A 19,678-nucleotide genomic window follows, 5' to 3' on the forward strand; every position below is an offset into this window, starting at 1 on the left:
ACTTTGTTAAATTTTACTCTTTTTTTGAGTTATTTTATTGGTTTATGTCGGTTTATTTTGGTTATTTATGTTACGAAGAAGAAGAACATGTAACTTTAATTTTAGCATTATAGTTTTTATTTATATATTTAGTTTTTAAGGATACTTGAAACCCGATTAACCCCACCAGAAAAAACACGAACCCGAATTACCCGAACCTGAAAAACCCATGAGATATTTGGGTTGGGTTTCGGTTCAAGATTAAAAACTTCGAAACCCGAATAACCCGACCCGAAAAACCCAAAACACGAAAAACAAACCCGAAGAACACCCCTACCTTTAACGCAACATCGAATGGGTACCCAGTGATAGTGCGCGTGTAACCCCGCAACAGTGCCTAAAATCACATCACACAACGTCTGTACGTGCATAATCGGATGATGGTATCTGCGTAAACCTGCATTGAACGCATATTTGGTGCCGCCACACGCGTAACACAATGACGTTACGCACGTAACCTGAAACTGAACGCGTAACAACTGCAAAGCCATTACGTATGTAACCGACGATTGAACACGTGTAAGCGGCACCAAAAACCATTTTACCTCCATGCCGTAAAAAATTAATACATTTTGGATGGTACTTTATGCACCAATTAGTTGAGGTCAAATTAATCTATACATGTGAAAAAAAATGAGAAAAATAAGAATAATTTATAGCCACGCAAAATAACTTTTAAAACTATTTAAAGAAATTATAACTTAAAATTTAATTAAAAACGAAAAAAGTAAAAACAAAAATGTTTTCACCGTCTTCCTTGAATTTAAAAAAAGACACGGTGTTGAAGGAAAAATGTCATGTGTCTTTTTTATCACTGTGCTTCGTGTTTATTTTCGTTATTGATTGTGTATATCTTCCTTGACATTGTGTCTTTTTTTATATTGTGTTATATTACTCAACATTTTGTTATATTTTGTTCGGCATTGTGTTATATTTGCGATCTATTTTGCTCTTTTAGTTATTGAAGAGGTATGTACCCGCCTCAACACCGAGCAAGGCGGGTCAACCCACAAGATAAAGACATTATGAAGGCACAAAGCTAAAACCTATGCGCATGGCGCATACAAAACATGCTCAGGCATCATATGCCCAGGCACACATATGCTCGCGCATCACATACGCGCGCGGCGCATCAGCGCGCGGCGCATATCACATGCTCGTGCATATCACATCTGCCCAGACACACATGCTCGCGCATCACATATGCGCGCAGCGCATCAGCGCGCGGCGCATATCACATGCTCGTGCATATCACATCTGCGCATGAAATATCTGCGCGTGAGGATAAAGAGAAGACCTCGCGCATCCTCAGGATGGGCGCATATCACACGTGCGCATAATCAACCTCGTCCTTATCCAAATCAGGATTAGGGCAACCTTGATTGTGCACGTCAGACAACCTTCCAGAAGGCATCTTTTTAAGGAGAAAGAATATGCTGATGTTGATAGCTGCCAAATGAAAGGTCGACAACTCAGCATGACACATGTGTTACCACGTGATTACAACCAACGAGAAAGCGCCAGGTGTCCCAGAGGACACGTGGCGCAGTGCGATTGGAGGAAGCCAACGAGGTTGAGCCCAACCGGTGGTAACCCTAGCACTATAAATACAGCATCAACTCCACTTTGATGACACATTCATACTCAATCATTGACAGTTACAAGCAGTGATAACACATTCAATCATATTGAATCACATTCACTCACAGTCAGTTACATACAAAACAGACAGTCTCACAATGAGGGGGTATTAAGCTATTCAGCAATACTCTTGAGACTCTCTTACACACATTATTATCTTCTCCACAAATATACTGATTCTCACGCCGGAGGGTTACCCCAAAGAGGACCCCTCTGTCCCTTTCTGAGGGGTAAGTAACGGCGCTGTTCATTTTGTAGGTGGAAGAACACAGACCCAGAAGAACCATCGGTGAAATAGTATAATCACACCCGAGGAAAGTAGATCTGCTACCAGTGAGTAGATCCACGTTTCTTCATTGGCGCCATCCACTGTTACAAACGGCAATCAGATCTCATCAGATCTATAAAAAAAAAATCAATCACCATGGTTTCTGGAGTTCGTAACGTTGATCAAGCTCTGGAGGATATTGAACGTGAGGGTGTTAACGACGGACAGCAGGTTCTGAGGGTTCCGCGTGATTCTACGCGTACCACCAGCAACCGTCCCTTCGTCACAACCCCTCACGGCCAGACTGAAACTCCTCCAGACGATCTCACGTTACAAAATATGGCCGGCGCGAAACTGAAAGGACCAATGGGTCCAGAAGAGGAAACAAATGATCCAAATGAATGGCTCATTAACGAGCAGCGGCGTCTGATGGAAAAATACAATGAAATGGTCAAGCAGAAAAAGCTAGCCGACCAAACACAAAGGCAAGCTTTTGATAAGCAGACTACAAAAAGGCCGCGCGCGCCGGAAGAAGGACATTCTGTTCACACTGCACACACTGAGTTCAGTGATGAAGAAGTGCATAGCATGAGGAAGACACGGGATACTCATGCAGGAGGCTCACAGCTCCGCGCGCCTGTGAACATGGCGCCTGGAGCCAGAGCAGATCTGGATCTGCACATGTCGTACAGCCCACCGGTCAGAGGGCAAGTGGACGTAACCACGCCCTACAGACCAGCCATCCTGGTAAAACACTCAAAGTTTACTGCGCGCATCGCGCAGGCTCCCATCCAGCACAAGACAAAGATGCCAAGTGGTCTGGGCAAATATGATGGCACAACAGATCCAGATGACTTTTTGCAAGGTTTCTATAACACGGGAAACCTAGAGAGCTGGACGATGCCAACATGGTGTCATATGTTTGCTCGCTGCCTCACGGGCGCAGCGCGGGTATGGTTCGAGAGCTTGCCGACAGGGCAAATTGATGGGTTCGAGGAAATATTAGAAAAGTTCCAAGCCCACTTAGTACAGCAGCGCAGGCACACGCGCGATCCTGATGACATCATGCACTGCATACGCAGGAATGATGAAACGATTGAAGATTACATCACTCGTTTCAATCAGGAATCCCTGGCAATCGGGGGTATAACTGAGCAGCTCCTGCGCGTGGCCTTTATACAAGGCGCGCGCAGCGATCAACTCCGCCGGGCTCTCGTAAGCAAAGATGGTATGCCCACCACGTGGGCCAAGTTAATGGAGGCATCGCGAGTTTTCGCGAGAAATGAGAAACAGATTGCCCAAGATAGGGCAAGAGAAAGAGCGCATCAGGCAGAATCACCGCGCAGCAAAGAGAAGAGGGCCAAACAGAACTCTGTATGGTCCAGGTTGCAGCAAACAAGTTTTTCTACTGCGGAAAAACAAGCGCAACCAACCTCACCCCAGCCCCAAAAAGAAGTTCGTAATCGCGGGGAGGGTGACAAGAGGGAGGGCGGCAGAGATCCTAGCAGACCTCTGCCAAGAATATGGACACCCCTCACTAAAACACCTTCACAGGTGTTAAGTACTGAGAATGTCCAATTCAAGCCCCCCAAGCAACTACACTACAAGGGACCGCAAAACAGTGGCAAATATTGTGAATTTCACAGGTCCCCGGGCCACAACACCGACGCATGCCATCATTTAAAGGATGCGATCGAGAAGGATGTAAAGTCAGGCAGGCTGGCTCACTTGGTAAAAAACCAAAGAATAGAAGATGAGCAACCGGAAGGAGCCTCTGCCAGCAAGAAATACAAAAGAATCTGTGTGGCTGAGGGAGGACGACAAGGGCAGACGTCAAAAAAGAGAAGCGCGCAAATCCACGGAGATTGGCGCGAGCAGCAAGTCATCTTCCCAAGAATCAGGGGAGGCCCTTCAATAAGCAGTCCTCTCGTCATCACCACACACATTGCTCATTACGAAGTGTCAAAGGTCCTGGTGGACACTGGAAGCGAATCTGACATTATGTATGAGCAGTGTTTCAGAAAGTTAGACCCGGCAGACCAAGCGCGGCTCGAAATTGTGAACGCACCAATCTGTGGTGTTTCAAATGAAATCATCCATCCACTGGGCCAGATTCAGTTTGAACTAACTATGGGGGATGATGAGCACAAGCGAGCAGAAGTTGTCAACTTCTTGGTCTTGCCCACCACGTCATGCCACAATATGATCCTGGGTAGGGGAATGATTGCCCAATTTAATGCTGTACCGTCGCCAGCGCACGGCGCATTGGGGTTCCCTACACCAACAGGCGTAACATTTGTTTACCGCGATCATTTGTGCGCAGTGACAAGCACGCCGCGGGAAGGGAGAATGAAACTTCCAATGGCTGACAATGCGCCAGAGAAGTGGATTTTAAACCCAAAATTCCCAGAGCAAACGGTCACAATTGGCGCTACCATTTCAGACGAAACGAGATTGAGAATGAAAAAGTTGCTCACAAAATACACGTCGGTTTTCGCGTGGCAACACTCCGATATGACAGGGGTCCCGCGAGACTTGGCGCAACATTCTCTTAACACGTTCAAGTCGGTGGAGCCAATTGCTCAGAAAAAGAGAATCATGGGGGATGAAAAGGCGAAGGCCATGAATGAGCAAGTGGAGGACCTGTTGCGCGCAAACATCATCCGCCCGATCCGATACCAGACGTGGGTAGCCAATCCTGTGATGGTAAAGAAAAGCAACGGGTCATGGAGGATGTGTATTGACTTCAAGGACCTCAACAAAGCATGTCTGAAAGACTGTTACCCCCTCCCAAACATCGACGCAAAGGTGGACTCCGTGGCGCCATTCAAGCTCAAGTGTTTCCTGGATGCCTACAAAGGCTATCACCAGATTCAAATGGCACCACAAGACGAAGACAAGACGGCCTTCAGGACCGACAAGGGTGTTTTTTGTTACACAAAAATGCCCTTTGGTTTAAAGAATGCGGGCGCCACCTATCAGAGACTTATGGATTCGGTTTTCAGTGAACAAATCGGAAGAAATCTAGAAGTCTACGTTGATGATTTGGTGATCAAGAGCAGGGAGGAGAGACAAATGCTCAAAGACATCGAGGAAACTCTTCAGCGCCTAACGGAAGTTAACATGAAGCTCAACCCGAGCAAATGTACTTTCGGCGCAGAAGAGGGGAAATTTCTTGGTGTAATGGTCACTAAGGATGGTTTCAAGGTGAACCCTGAAAAGGTGGAAGCCATCCTTGACATGCCTTCACCATCCACCATGAAAGAGGTTCAGAAGCTGAATGGTAGATTGGTGTCAATCAACAGGTTCCTAGCGAACCACGCCAGCAAATCTACTCCATTCGTTAACACCTTGAGGAACTGCTTGAAGAAGAGCCAATTCAAGTGGACGCCTGAGGCTGAGCAAGCTTTCACTGAGATAAAAGAATGTCTCATAAAGTTGCCCGCGCTCACAGCTCCACTTCCTGGCGAAACCCTTACATTGTACCTGTCAGCTGGAGACCGCGCGATCGGCGCAGTATTATTGGTGGATCGCAAGGGGATCCAAACGCCAATATACTATGTGAGTCGGGTGCTCACAGACCCTGAGACGCGCTATTCCATCATGGAAAAGTTAGTTTTGTCACTAACACACGCGTCGCGCAAGCTCCATAGATACTTCAATGGTCATCCTATTGAAGTTCTGACTGGTTACAACATCCAGCAAGTCTTGCGACGCCCCGCGCTCTCCGGAAGGCTGACAAAGTGGGCGCTGGATTTAGGTGAACACACGATCACTTATAAGCCCCGTCCAGCGATAAAGGGTCAAGTTTTGGCGGATTTCATCACGGAAATCCCAGAGGGAAAGATTGAAGAAGCTCAGCGCGAGGTAGACCCTCCGCGAGCAAACGATGAGGAAGATGTTTGGAGGCTATTCACTGATGGAGCCTCCAACAGCGAAGGGTCCGGCGCAGGCCTCAAACTGGTGGACCCTGATAATCATGAATATACTTATGCTATTAGGTTGGACTTCAAGAGTACCAACAATGAGGCTGAGTATGAAGCCCTGCTGGCTGGCCTGCGCATTGCGCGCAAGTTTGGAGTTAAAAGGCTAGAGGCCCATGTTGATTCTTACTTGGTAGCTGCTCAGGTCAACGGCCTATATGACGCCAAGGAGAACACAATGCCTCTATATCTAGAGCAGGCAAAAAAGCTCGTCGAGCAGTTTGACTTCTTCAGAATCATACACATCTCGCGCAGCGAAAATAAGTCTGCTGACGCGTTGAGTAAGATGGCTTCAACTAATTTTGATCACTTTGGCAAAGATGTCAGGGTGGAAGTGATGAGCAACCCGTCAGTTCAAACGCAATCTGTTCTTGTAATTCATACAACCCCTTCATCCTGGATAACTCCAATAATGGAATTCCTGAAGGAGGGGAAGTTACCGGACGATCGCGCACAGGCGAGAAAGATAAGACACAAGGTGCAGAATTATGAACTACTTGATGGTACAGTATATCGGCGCTCTTATCTTGGACCGCTCATGAAATGCCTGGATGCTGAAGAAGCAAGCTATGTGATTAGGGAGATTCATGAAGGAATCTGTGGAATACACGCTGGTCCGCGCATGGTGGTTGCCAAGGCAATGAGCTCAGGCTACTATTGGCCAGGCATGTACTTGGATGCGCTAAAAGAAATCCAAAAATGCAAGGCATGTCAGAGCTACGCGCCAAACACCATGCGTCCAAAGAACAACTTGATTCCAGTGACCTCCGCATGGCCTTTCCACAAATGGGCCATTGATATTGTGGGGCCCCTGCCGCAAGCGCAAGGGCGAGTGAAATTTTTGGTAGTGGCGATAGACTATTTCACAAAATGGGTTGAGGCCAAGCCACTAGCAAAAATCACAGCTGAGGCGATGAAGCAATTTATCTGGAGCCACATCATTTGCCGTTTTGGCCTTCCTATGGAAATTGTGAGCGACAATGGCAAACAATTCACTGACAGGAAGATATCCAGCTGGCTCAAAGAACTGCACATCAACCAAATCTTCACTTCGGTCTACCACCCTCAAGGGAATGGCCAAGTGGAGCGCGCGAATCAAAGTTTGTTAAATGGGCTGAAGAAAAGATTGGAGGGAGAATCCCATTCTTGGGTCGAAGAGTTACCTAATGTCCTGTGGGCGCACAGGACATTAAGCAAAACTAGCAATGGCGAATCCCCGTTCAGCCTAACGTATGGGACAGAGGCTATGATCCCAGCAGAAATTGGATGCCCATCCCATAGGGTACTCATGATGAGCAAGACTGATAACGAGCGCGAAAGAAGATTGGACCTCAACTTGCTTGAAGGGCGCAGAGAAGCGGCTATCATCAATGAAGCCAAATACAAGAAAAAGCTGGAAAAATATTATAATCAGCGCGTTAAAGAATGCCACTTCAAGAAAAATGATTTTGTCCTTCGAAACAATGAAGCTAGCCGCGCGATACCCCCAGGAAAAATGTCCCCCAATTGGGAGGGACCTTATCAAATTTCAGAAGATTTGGGGAAAGGCGCGTACACTTTAAAAGATTTGAATGGCAAAAAGATACCGCGCGCGTGGAACGCAGCACAGCTTAGAAAATGCTTCATGTAAATGTTCAAATATGTAATCAAGGCTTTTAAGCCATCATGAATGATGATTCGCGCTATCTTTCAATATTTGTTCTATTACCTTTGCATACATGTTTCACACTTCCTTTATTAATTTGGAACAATATGACAACACTATATTGACTTCAAAGCAAAATAAAGCGAAGTAAAACATACATGCGCGAGCCTTAGCTCAAACGCGTTAACGAGTCTTAACTCTAAAACGCCAGGGCCTTAGCCCAAACTTACGAGCCTTAGCTCAAACACGTTAATGAGTCTTAACTCTAAAAACGTCAGGGCCTTAGCCCAAAACAAAGAGCCTTAGCTCAAAACACTCACAAACATCCATCTTACATCCCCACGCAGCCTGATCATAAAAATCCTTAAACACAACTAAGGCAAAGTACATGCCATATCATGTTAAGGTCTCAGGTCGAGGTCGCGCGCGGAATCATAGTGGATATCTGAGTAACACACGCTGACATGTAATGGCTAAACTCATACTTCCATATAAATACCGCGCGACAACGACGCGCAAAAAAGAAATAATGAAAAGTTAGCGCGCATGTCAGCATAAACAAGATACTGCGAAACCACAAACAAAATAGAACAGAGGTTAAGTGAATAATTTCCTTACAACCTTGTTCTTATTTTAACGTGCAAGCATATCTTATATCTATACAAGCAAACATGAAGAGATGAATGGAAATGCGCAAGATGTGAAAAAGAGAAAACAAGTTTCATTCCATTGGATTGAAATTTACAAGTATGATGAGTTACAAATTACAAGTATAAAAAATTAAATATGTAAAATTTGATGAAGGGCTTCTCAAGTCTCCACGTCGACGTCAGCCACTTCATCACCTTCATCATCTCCCGCAGCATCTGACGCGGCCTGCTCCTCATCTCCGAACTGACCATAGTCAAGTTCTTCCTCCTCATTGGAGTCTTCTATCACGACGGTGTCAGGAGCAGATTTATTCGCAGCGCCAGAGCCGCTGGCAGGGGCAACATCCCCCGCGCCACCATCATCGCTACCAGCCCTCTCGCATTCATCGAGCAACTTCTTTAGCGCGCCGAGGTCGGGCTGGTCAGCAAGCGCAGCTATCTGCAAAATCATTAGAAAAGTATTGAGTACAAAACACTTGGAAAAATTAGTCAAGTAAAACTCATTAAGGTCAAGGTACCTGCATAAGGATGGGGATGGGAGTATTCATGTACTTTTCCCCCACCGCGGCCATGTCCGCGCAGGCCGCGTCGCTCTTGTAAGGGTACTCGGATGGGTTCTTCTTCAACATGCCATAGTCATACCCATCCGTAAACCCTTCAGCTCGGCCCACCAAGCGCGCGGCGGCATTGCAGTCCATCACAAGGGCCTGAAACTCGGCGGAATATTTCATCGCCAAAGCGCAGCGAGTTATGCCCTGTGACACCAGCCATTGGCGATCCTGCGCGAGGCCAGCAACAGACGTCTCGAGGACAGGAACCTGGGAGTTTAATAACTCAACAGTTTCCTTAGTCTTTTTTAGCTCCTCCTTATCAGACGCTGCTGCCGCCAAGATTTTTTCTTTCTCCACCTGCGCAGCACCAAGTGCTTCCTGGCTGGACGCCGCCGTCGCCAAGGCCTCATCTCTATCGGCCTGCGCGGCCGCCAACTCCCTCTTCAGGCGCGCAACCTCGCTCTCCAGTGATGATTTTTCAGTGATACTCTGGACGATAGCTTGGTCACGCGCCTCAGCCTGCTATTCCAAGACACGCACTCTACGCGCGTACTTGGCAACTTCGGCCTCCGCCAACTGCTGCTTCTCCCGCGCAGCTTGGAGCTCATGCCCGCGCTTAATATAGGCGGTGTTGGCACTTGCTCGGTTTTCGCTGAGCTCCGCCTGGAGTTTCTCAGCTCGTGCGCGAGCATCAGAAAGGTTCCAGGCGGCCACCTTAGCCTCTTGCTGGGCTGCCACAAGAGCATCGCGTACTTTAATATAATCGCGATGAAGCTCTTGGGAGGCAGCAAAGAAAGCTGACCCAGCGAAAATGTGATCGTTGAGTAAGTCAGCGCGGGTGCGCTCCTCCTGATACCTCCTTTCAGTAGGAGGCACGGCATGAGCCCAGAAGTCCTCGCATACGCCCATGGATTGGAAGGAACTGTCTTCATTAATATTCCATCTCGGGCGATAAACGTGGTCACCTTCCTACAAAACACAAGAAATGTTCTAAGTCATAAACATACTTATATGGAGGTACGCGCAGCGGAGCAACAAATTAAAACATACCTGCGGGGATGAAGCAGAAAAGTCAGCGCCAGCCCCACCAGAAGTATGCGCTGTGAAGGCTTGTGGCATCGCAGGGCTGGCGCGGTCTCCCAAGGAGTCCTCAGCTTGAGCCCCCTCATCCTCCTCATCTTCTTCAATAGGCCTCTTCTCCTGCGACCTGGGGGGCTCCAAACCAGCCTCGCGGAGAGGGCTGCGCGTAGGAGGAGGCGAGGGAGGTCTCGACGCCGCCAGTTCGGCGCGCAATACGGCTTCCTGCTCCTTTGTAACCCCAATAAGGGGAGAATCAGCACTAGCAGGAGCAGGACCAGAACCAGCGGCGCCGCCAACGGCGCCAGGAGTGTCGCCAGCAACTTGTACGCCAGCTACAACTCCTATGAACAAATCAACAAGGAAAAATGGTTTATGACTGAATCCAAAAGAAAAATAAAGAAGACAAGTGTGCAAAACATACCTTGGCGCAATTCTGTTCGCGCGGCGAACATCGCCATAAAGTTCATTCTACCCTTTTCGGAGGGTAGAACAGGGGACTCCGAAGCAGTCCCCGGCGCAGCCTCAGCACCTTGTGGCGCATGTGGCTGATCTGCTACCGTCGCCGGTTCTGCAAACATTCAAAGGAGCAAAGGTTTAATAACAATTCAGCCAGATGAAGATAAACAAAGTATACCTGTTGCAGGCGCGGCACTGCTTCTCTCTTCAACCGCGCGAACGGAGGAGGTGACGCCACCATACCTCAAGTGGACAGGAGGTCTGCCCACTCTCACAGGCAGGGAAGCTAAAGAAACCTTGGTGGTAAACACCTGGGTTTCCTTAGGTCCCTTCGTTTGAGCATGGGGATGAGCAACAGGGGTATCATTTTTCTTCTGTTTCTTACTGGCCCCTGCGCCAGATTTCCCCTTAGCTTTGCGCTTTAGTAGGGGCGCCTCCTCTTCCTCCTCCTCCTCTTCCGCGAGCTCCAGCTCGTAGTTTTCAAGCGCATCTGCAAAAACAACCAACAGAACTGTTAATAAACTTGGGTATTCTAAAGGAATGAGCATAAGTGCGAAGGCTTACCAGGCGCGTCACTGTCAAAGTCAAATTCCAGATCCACTGGGATGAACATGTCATCAAAGCGATCTGGGAAACCAACCTCCCCAGCGCCAAGCGCGACGGAGCCACCCTCCACTTGTTCATCATAGGCGGCAAGGACATAATCCTTGGTGACTGCGCAAAAACAAGTCAAGTGATATCAGCAAAAGAATTATGTTCGCGCAGAAAAAATAAATAAAGCAATGAAATAAACTTACACAACCCGTCGACTTGGATAACGGGCTCAAGCGCGCTGTCGGCCCATAGCTTACTCATGCCGACCCCCACCAGCGCCTCCTCGCAAATTTTCTTCGCGGGGGATGGTTCGGCGGTCAGTTTCTTAACCCAGGCGCCAGTTGGGTTCTTGAGGACACCCTCATCCGCAGGCGCAGAAGAGATAGAGCGCATGGTCATACGGATGGGGATCACACCAGCCCTTATGTAAAAGAACCTCTCAGACCAGTCATGAAGGCTCTTGAATGAAACAGTGGAGCACTTCACCTTCTGACTGCGAGGAATGAAAGAGATCCAATTGTCCTGGATCTTGGGCTTGTAAAAATATTGAAAGCGCCGAGGAGTGGGTTCCTCGCGCTGGGATTTGCACATGAACTCAAAGTGAGTCACGCGCACGAGTCCAAACGGATGGACTTGGGATATATGAATCCCATAGAACTTCAGCAGTGCACCCACAAACCTTGTCATCGGGAGACGAAGGTTGCAGTGGGTGAAAAAGTGGCTATATAGGGATATATAGCCGGCAGGCGGGTCCGCCGCCGTTTGCCCGGACCTAGGCAACATGCAGCCAAACAGGGTGGGAAAGCCCTGAGAGGCGATGAGGTTGTCGAGATCGGCCTGCTTCAATTTGCAGAGGATTTCATTCCACCTTTTGGTGGCCTTGGTCCTCCCTACTTCCTCCGATGTGGTCTCAACAACCCTCTTCACTTTCCCCTTTTGCTTCAATGTCGACATCACCACAGACTTCACACGGCGTCTTCGAGAGGCAACAGAGGTGATTGAGGGGCTAGACGAGTCTGAACTATCAGACATACAACTGCACCAGCAGATAATCGAAAAATCGAAAAGATGAATATACTCAATTCAGAATATGAAAGGCAGAAACTCAAAAATTATCAACAATGAAGATGAAGATAAAAAATTTCCTAAGGGCCTCCTTTTATAGGCCCAGGAGAGAGAAATGTGGCAGCTGATCGGATTTCACGCGCCCCCACTCGCGGGTGCAAGCCAACGAGGGCGCGACACGTGTCCCTAACACTGTTGAGGGGACATAAAAATGTAACCGACCTGCCACGGAACAGAGACGCGCCCCCACTCGCAGGTGCTAACCAATGCGAGCGCGACACGTGTTCAAGACAGCTGTGTGAGGGGACGTGAAAGGCAACTGTAGCACCTCGAGCACATGAAACGTCTGACATGTTTACGGCGCACGTCACCACCAACTAACCACGTGTTCGACCCTTCGTTTTCAACCCTTCGTTTTCAACCAAATGGATAGAACTTCGCGCAACGATGGAAACAACCAATAAAACGACAAAACCCCTTTAAAGACCAAATCAGTAAGTCTAATATCCATCTTACCGCGCTCGCGCGAACTAAGACACACATTAGACTGGGGGGGCTTGAAGAGGTATGTACCCGCCTCAACACCGAGCAAGGCGGGTCAACCCACAAGATAAAGACATTATGAAGGCACAAAGCTAAAACCTATGCGCATGGCGCATACAAAACATGCTCAGGCATCATATGCCCAGGCACACATATGCTCGCGCATCACATACGCGCGCGGCGCATCAGCGCGCGGCGCATATCACATGCTCGTGCATATCACATCTGCCCAGACACACATGCTCGCGCATCACATATGCGCGCAGCGCATCAGCGCGCGGCGCATATCACATGCTCGTGCATATCACATCTGCGCATGAAATATCTGCGCGTGAGGATAAAGAGAAGACCTCGCGCATCCTCAGGATGGGCGCATATCACACGTGCGCATAATCAACCTCGTCCTTATACAAATCAGGATTAGGGCAACCTTGATTGTGCACGTCAGACAACCTTCCAGAAGGCATCTTTTTAAGGAGAAAGAATATGCTGATGTTGATAGCTGCCAAATGAAAGGTCGACAACTCAGCATGACACATGTGTTACCACGTGATTACAACCAACGAGAAAGCGCCAGGTGTCCCAGAGGACACGTGGCGCAGTGCGATTGGAGGAAGCCAACGAGGTTGAGCCCAACCGGTGGTAACCCTAGCACTATAAATACAGCATCAACTCCACTTTGATGACACATTCATACTCAATCATTGACAGTTACAAGCAGTGATAACACATTCAATCATATTGAATCACATTCACTCACAGTCAGTTACATACAAAACAGACAGTCTCACAATGAGGGGGTATTAAGCTATTCAGCAATACTCTTGAGACTCTCTTACACACATTATTATCTTCTCCACAAATATACTGATTCTCACGCCGGAGGGTTACCCCAAAGAGGACCCCTCTGTCCCTTTCTGAGGGGTAAGTAACGGCGCTGTTCATTTTGTAGGTGGAAGAACACAGACCCAGAAGAACCATCGGTGAAATAGTATAATCACACCCGAGGAAAGTAGATCTGCTACCAGTGAGTAGATCCACGTTTCTTCAGTTATAATTGTGTCTTTTTTCATTTTTGTCATTGTGTCTTTTCGTCGTTTTTTTTAATGAGAATGACAGAGGAAATATTTGATTTTAAATTTTTTTCGTTTTTTATTATATTTTGAGTTATTTTTTCTTAATTTTATTAATTTTTTGTTGAAAGGTTTTTGTGTGGCCACAAATCCTTCTCAGACTTCTCATTTTTGTCTTTTAACATTTCCATAATTAATTGTAGCCTAATTTTCATTCATAATATTCTAATCTCTCATCTCATTTATACAAGTTATCTATGGGTCATGGGTAAAACCATTTAACAACTGGGTTATAGAAAAAGTTAATTTCTTCTCTTAATCTTTTAATATCTCATCTTATTCATATATTTATCTAGAGATCATTAGTCAAAACTATTTGAACAACTAGATTATAAAATAGCTATGAGAGTGTTATGTGTCATGTGATGTCACACCACCATAGGGCATTTATGATTAAAATTGATGTAGTGGACGGAACCCCTTTAAATTATTACCTTATAATTTATTTATTATTATACTTTATCAAAAAAATAACAATCCCACCAATCAATTACTTTCCACCCCTTTTCTCCTACCAGCGATATGTGGTATTAAAGCAAGTAGTTGTAATAGGCGAATATATGATAACGAAGTGTCACAAATTATATATCAAAAATAAAATAAATAGAAATTAAATTGGGATCCATTATAGATTGAATTGAGATTATTCGTATCTTAATCAGTTGCCACAACAATCTACTATACTATTAAAACAACAAATCTTAAATCTTACTATAAATAATATATAGTCTCACAATTTCTTACTAATAAAATAATTTAAAATTATATTAAATTACATTTAACTTAATTTCATTCAACATATTATAATCTACTATACCATTAATAATACATTTGTTCATTAATGACTTTGAGATTTTCTTTTCAAAGTTTCATGGTATTTATTTTCTATTTTTGTTTCATTTCGATTTCTGGTTTTTGTTCGGTTTTAGTTTTTATAAATTTGTTTTGTTTCAGTTTCGTTTCGATTTGTTTTTTATAGTTTCGTTTTAGGTGGGTTTAACTCTATTCAGTTTTTCGTTTTGATTTTTACAGCTTTTGTTTTTGGTTCTATTTTTCAGTTTCATTTCGGTTTTTGTTTTAGTTTTATTGGTATTTGGGTTTATTTTCGTTTTTTTATTTTGGTTTTGTATTAGTTTTTTTTCAATTTAGTTTCGTTTTAATTTGTATTTAGTTTGTTTGGTGTTTGGTTTTAGAAATATGAACGAATTTAGAGGATTCACAAAATTAAGTGAAATGTTCACATAATGGGTTGAAGTTATTAAAGCTTTATATTTATTTTTGTTCTTCATAACCGGTAATAAAGAATTCTCATTTGGTAGAATGGATTTCAAAAGCTAAGAACGGTATATGTGTTACCCTTCATTTTTCTTCTTAATCTTCAAGTGTATTATTTCAATTTTTATTTATGAAAACGAGTCATTATAGAAATGTTTCGATTTGTTTTGACTCGGGTCAAAATGGGTCATTTTAGAAGGGTATAAGTTTAGTTTTGGTCAACGAGTCAATATAAAAAGGTATAGATTTCGTTCGGGTTTCAACGGGCCTTTTTTAAATTGTGTCAATTTGGTTCGGATTATAACGGGTCAATTTTAGAATATATCAATTTGGTTCGGGTTAAAATGGGTCATTCAAAAAACGTAACGAGTTGATTATGGTCAAAACATGTCATTTTAAAAAGGTTTTGGTTTGGTTCTAATTCTTAAATGCGCTTTGGATGTGCTTCAGTTTATTAGGGTGCAAGACTTTTCACATGAAATGTAAAAACAGTTTTCGTAGTCAGTTCACGGTCCAGGAAGAAAAGAAGCCTGAGTCATTTCCTAGATGCTTATTTTCTTATTTGTTTGCTTTCCAGACTAATATTAGTGAAATTTGTTTGTTTCTATTAATATTATTTTTTAAAGTTTATTTTAAAGTTTTGAATTTTGTTCGTAAACATTCTACTATGTAAAGTCATTCTTTATAAGTTTGTATTTCTATACTTTATTTGCGTATGAATATGATTGCAATTAAAAATCAAGTTACTCTCAAAAAATATAACTTGTCGTTTGAAATTATATATGTATTATTTACTTGACAATTTCTATATTTACACTCACGTCGTGCATGAGCGTAATCTAAAAGATGTCTAATACAATTTCTATATTTACACTCACGGCCTAGCATTGTATGGGTATGAGACGACCCTGGTGTTGCATTTAATTAAATTTATTTACAAATTATTTTATATAAAATTTTAGATTAAGACATCTTTTAGTTTAATATATCCCACTCTTGTATTTACTTGAAATTATATATGTATTAAGAATCAAGTTACTCTCAAAAAATATAACTTGTCGTTTGAAATTATATATGTATTATTTACTTGACAATTTCTATATTTACACTCACGTCGTGCATGAGTCCATAACCTAGTTACAAATAAAGAAGCTAAATACTTCCTAAGAGATCACAAAATCCTACATATGTTACATATGTTACGTAGAGATGTTTCAAAATTTTAAATGTTCAAAACAAGTAATAAATAATGACCCTCATGTTCAAAAGATTTCTCCAAAGATCGATGATAATTTATACTTCATTGCCAGACCAGATTTTACTTAATGTTAATTATACATTTTAAAGTTTTTGGGCCTTTGTTGGTTTCTTTTCAATCATTTTTAGCCCAAATCACTAATTAAGGTTAAAAAAAATTATATATATAGTTTTTCTTTTCTTTGCTGATCTTTTATTTATTTTTTCTTTTCTTGTCCCTTACTGAGGCCGTACACTAGTTGCCGGCCTAGCATTGTATGGGTATGAGACGACCCTGGTGTTGCATTTAATTAAATTTATTTACAAATTATTTTATATAAAATTTTAGATTAAGACATCTTTTAGTTTAATATATCCCACTCTTGTATTAGTTGTATGATTTAAACTTACACGCAACATCTTTTTGTTAATAGATAATTAAACTAATAACAAGTCCTTTTTTAAGTATTACATCATGTACTATATCACCACTAATAATAAAATCAACATATTGAAAAAACATAATGATCGTTAAGACATCAATTCCTTTAATCTATTTATAGAGCAACTTGAATGTTTGTTAGTGATTTGAGTATAATTTGAAATTGACTTATTAATTAAGTTTTTTGTAATATAAATCTAAATAAGTCGGGTGCGGGGTGTACACATATTTGATATTATTATAATTTATAATTTTGTTGGTAAAGCCCCTAAGTTATGGAGGTTTCAAGGGGGTATCCGGGGACAGCGCCCATGGCTGGGATCGAATTTAATTAAATATTTTCATTAAAGTTGTATCAGAAGTTTAATTTAATTAAATTTCTTTCATGAGTTTTAATGATAACCAATAGGAGCGTATGCTTTGTTTTGAATTTCAAAAACATAATAATTGTTGTGATAACCCTAAACCTAATAATCATCAAGTTGATCATACGAGGTATTCTTTGGTTCATTATTTTCACCAAATCTCATACTTGAATCATGCTATCAGAATTCTGAGTTTTATCCGCTTAATTCATTTGTGAATCACAAATAACTTTGATCTGAAAGTGTGATCACGACTTTAAGAAAATCAAGATACTCGTTTACAGAAATTTCCCAAACAATGTTGAGTGTATTATACGTAAATTATCTAAACCAATCTCTCTTAATTAGTTTATATAGTTATATATCTCATCTACACAATTTTCACTTTTATACGCATAATCAATTTGACGGTTTTTTGATCAATAACAATTAAGGGTGTAATTGGATGAGTTTTTAAAATTGTTTTTTTTTTTTGGTTTTTTGAAAAGCAAAACCAATTTTTTTAAAAACATCAATTTAAAGCCTTTTAAGTAGTTTTGTCAAACACATTTTGCTTTTTAACAAGCAAGTTTTAAAAGCTCACTCACACACCCTGTAAGACGTTCAATATCTACATAAACTTTTTTAGAACGCCTCCTAATTCTAATCTATTTCTATTTAAACCTTTTATGTATTACAATAGATACACATATCTACACAAATTTTCAAGACACGTATAGTTATTTTTAAATTTCATTACTTCATTACTAAGAGCACATGTGTAATCAGGTGCACACTAAAATCAAGAGTTTTTCCAAAAGAATCAACACAAAGACATGTCTTATCTCTTGCATGCGTTCTTTAATGCAATCACAATCACGAAGTCATCAATCGCTTGATCAGAGCTCCCACCTTCATCAATAGCCTCTTTAGCCAACTCCTTCCATTTTCTTGCATTCTTCTTGATCTCCAAACCCCTCTCGCCTTCATTCATCACCTCATTCAAATACGAAACAACTTCTTCTCTTTTCACCATCCCACTCACACTATCAACCTTAACCCTAACACCTACACCCCACACATCCGCTATAAACTTGGCATCGGTCAACTGGTCAGCCCACTTTGGGACCCCGACCATCGGCACCCCAAGGCTCAACCCTTCCAGCGTCGAGTTCCACCCACAATGAGTCAGAAAACAGCCCACCGAATCATGAGCCAGCATTTCAAGCTGGTTGCACCAACTCACAATCATACCCTTAGTTTCTTGATTTTGTGTAGTGGTAATTAATTCAAGAAACCCTTTTGGCAGTTTGTGTCTTTCTGAATCTTTAACCACCCAAAGGAAATAGAACCCACTTTGTTGTAAACCCCATGCAATTTCTTCCATTTCTTGTTGGGATAGTGACACCATGCTCCCAAATGATACGTAAACAACCGAGTTTGAAGGCTTGGTCTTGAGCCATTTGGTGCAGCCATCATCAAGTGGTTTCCATAGACTTGCACCATAGCCTCTGTCACCTTCAATTCTGCCATCTAAGTAAGCTGATGGTACCATTGGGCCTATAAGTTTTGCTGGCCATTGCTCCCTTACGCCTTTCACCACCTATTTCAAAATTACACACGTTACAGATTTATAACTCACATGATACATAAAAAATAATGCACAATATATTAATTATGACCTTTGATTCGAGCGATTGGAAAGTGTTGCTGAAAACCCAATCAGCTTTATCCAAATTCGAAAACTGATTTAGTTTCATCTTCAAATAGCCCGGGTGACTTTCGGGCGCATTCAGAAAGCTCGGCAAATCATCTAAACTCAAGGGAGGAACACCTGAAATCACCACCGGGCAATCCTCAAGTCTCAGTGGCAACCTCAGTGTCCCGCCATGTATCCGGCTGAAAACCGCGGTAACCGCAGCTGAGTTGGTGAAAAAGGGTCCCCCAAGAATCCCATTTTCCTTAGCCACATCAAGAGCCCAAGGGAAAAACGAGTCATACACAACACAAGTGATGGGATGCTTTGTTGCCTGGTGCTTCTTGATGAGTTGGGTGAGAGTTCGTGAGCCGTTGGATTTAAACGAATCCAGGAAGATTTTCTCGGACTGCGCTTGAGCGAAACCGCGGCCATCAAAGCCGTCAGAGATGGGCTCCACCGTGACGTGTGGATTAGAGATGGAGGTGATGGTGTAGCGGGTTGTGGCAATGGTGGCTTTAAGGCCTTTTGAGGCAAGTCTTTTGGCAAATTGAAGGAGCGGGTTAATATGGCCTTGGCTTGGGTAAGGTACCACCAACACATGGCCTACATATGTTTTCTTCACCTCCATGCTCGTTAATTAATTGGTTAATTTTTTTTGTTGAATATGAATTTGAGGAACTTTATTGACCTATATATAGAGAGATGATAACTTATGTGTAAAACCAAAAGATCATGTGTTTGAATACCAGAGATTCCCGTCGGTGGGAAATTACCTTTTTTTCCGAACAACGTTTGCTACTATCCCTAATACCTAAGTGACCTTCCTGAAACAGGATGTCAACCGTATTTACTGATATGACGTTCCAGGCACCCAAGAACATCATCAATTGAGGAGGAAACTGACGTATATGTCGTGCTCTAATAAAAAACAAGTATTTATAAGACTTAAATACCTATAATTAGTACGGGTAAGTAAGGTCGTCTCCACAGGGAATCGGTGGAAAGTGCAAGTAAAGTTCATAATTATTAATTAT

The 19,678-nt window shown here is 43.1% G+C and overlaps 1 pseudogene; it reads right to left on the bottom strand.

The window, feature by feature from the left end:
* Nucleotides 1-17,786: 17,786 nt before the first annotated feature.
* Nucleotides 17,787-19,288, bottom strand: LOC143566133 (UDP-glycosyltransferase 74B1 pseudogene; annotated as a pseudogene).
* Nucleotides 19,289-19,678: the final 390 nt, after the last annotated feature.

The sequence above is a fragment of the Bidens hawaiensis genome, unplaced genomic scaffold, assembly GCF_021521415.1.
Source record: "Bidens hawaiensis isolate Kalapana, Puna unplaced genomic scaffold, B.hawaiensis_p1.1 tig00022694_1, whole genome shotgun sequence".
Lineage (NCBI taxonomy): Eukaryota > Viridiplantae > Streptophyta > Magnoliopsida > Asterales > Asteraceae > Bidens > Bidens hawaiensis.